The 1955-nt window shown below is 48.8% G+C and overlaps 1 pseudogene; it reads left to right on the forward strand.

Moving 5' to 3' along the window:
- The first annotated feature begins 221 nt into the window (after window positions 1-221).
- Window positions 222-340, forward strand: LOC136635778 (5S ribosomal RNA; annotated as a pseudogene).
- The last annotated feature ends 1615 nt before the right edge of the window (window positions 341-1955 follow it).

Here is a 1955-nt window from a genome sequence, read left to right on the forward strand (position 1 = left end):
TGTATCTGAGATTGACCTGCATAGAGCCAATCCCTCAAAACCCTCCAAATATTGGTCAGCCACCACAAACTCCACCCCCCATGCACCAATAGAAGAGGAACTATCTCTTACTGCTGCCACCAGTAAACCTAAGCTTAAGCAAAGGCCTAAACCTCACAACAATCCTTTGGGGTGGATTAGGTTCAATGCGTGGGACTCACCCAAGAGCACTCTGAGAGGAAACCCAGTGTTCTGTTACCCTGCAGATGCCCGATCTCATCTGATCTTGGAAGCTAAGCAGGGTCAGGCCTGGTTAGTACTTGGATGGGAGACCGCCTGGGAATACCGGGTGCTGTAGGCTTATGCAGATGTAGGCTTGCCAGATGCAAGGGAGGGCACCAGGATGAGGTCTCTTGTTATCTGGTGTGCTCCCTGGGGCATTTGGTGGGTCGCTGTGAGATACAGGAAGCTGGACTAGATGGGCCTATGGCCTGATCCAGTGGGGCTGTTCTTATGTTCTTATACCATGATCTTGGAAGCTAAGCAGGGTCAGGCCTGGTTAGTACTTGGATGGGAGACCGCCTGGGAATACTGGGTGCTGTAGGCTTCTACCCTGATCTTGGAAGCTAAGCAGGGTCAGGCCTGGTTAGTACTTGGATGGGAGACCACCTGGGAATACCGGGTGCTGTACGCTTATACCATAGTCTTTCGAGACTGAAGGTTGCCAACCACATTTCAGTTTGAACAAAGGAAAATCTGATTTTGATGCCGATGGAATCACAGTGGTGGTGGTGGTGGGGTGTTGGCTAGTGTCTGTGTTGCCTCCACACTTCCTCGTCTTCTCCTTTCCCCTCCTTGATTTTTGAATCCAGTGAGCAGGAAGCGGAGGAGCGGTAGGAGGTGGCTAGCATGCCACCACGTAAGGGGGCAATATTTGGCTTACTGGGATATCTTGGGAGTCTCGTAACTTCACCACACAATGCCAAGTATGCACAGCAGGTGAAGAATTCACCATGACTGCGTGAATGAATGCGGTCATTCTTTCTTCCAGCAAGACAATATGTCTTTCTTCCATGGCCATAGCTAAGATGTGGGGAGGGGGGGGAAGCAATTGCCCCAGGCTCCATGACTGGGGAAAAACACATTAAGTCTTCCAGCAGGCTTTGTAAGGTCTTCTGAGGCCCAAGTGCACAGCCTTCCCTGGCCTCCTTAGACCATGCAAAGTTGGGCACAATAGTGGTCATGCTGTAGGCTGCTTGTTTAATAAGAAACAACGCTTCCTGCAAAAATGCAAACAAGCCCAACATGGAAGCAGCCTAGCCCCATGACTCAAATGGGGATTCTTTATGGGATCCGTCTCCTCTTTCCTCTGAAACTCTAGAATTTTTCTTTTCTTTTCTTTCTCCTGAGTTGGAATTTTATGGTACTACAGAAAAAGAGAGGGGTGGGTGGGTAGGCAAACCAAAAACAAAAAAAACCCCACACAAGTTTGTATTGATCCTTTAAAGGTTAAGATCTCAACGCACTTCCATTATTCTAACCCAGAGAATTTGAAATTTATGGTCCCTCTTGAACCTCGCCAGCTTCCTCAAGAGGACTCTGTAGCCAGCCGAACGCCAAAGTGCCGTAAAATTTAAGGAGGTGCGAGAGAAACTTCCCAGAAAAAATAAACATTTCATGGAAATGAAATAAGTCTTCCCTTATAGGAACGCACCTCAGCCGAGCCGTGGATTAAATGGAAAGGTATTCAGAGTGGTAAGTTGATATCAAGTGTTTGTACGCAGGGATGCATTTGTTTGTGGAGGTGCAGAACCGGGTATTGTCTCGTGAAGGTTGAGTCACCAAGCAGGGCCGGGTCTGTTTTCTCCCCTGCGCTCCGGGGTCAGCAGCCATAAGAACATAATGCAGCCAATGCTGCATTTCTCCAAACCAGTTGGCTCTGCTTACAGCCTCCCTCTCTCACATGGATGGCAGCT

This window comes from Tiliqua scincoides, chromosome 16 (assembly GCF_035046505.1).
Source record: "Tiliqua scincoides isolate rTilSci1 chromosome 16, rTilSci1.hap2, whole genome shotgun sequence".
Classification (NCBI taxonomy): domain Eukaryota; kingdom Metazoa; phylum Chordata; class Lepidosauria; order Squamata; family Scincidae; genus Tiliqua; species Tiliqua scincoides.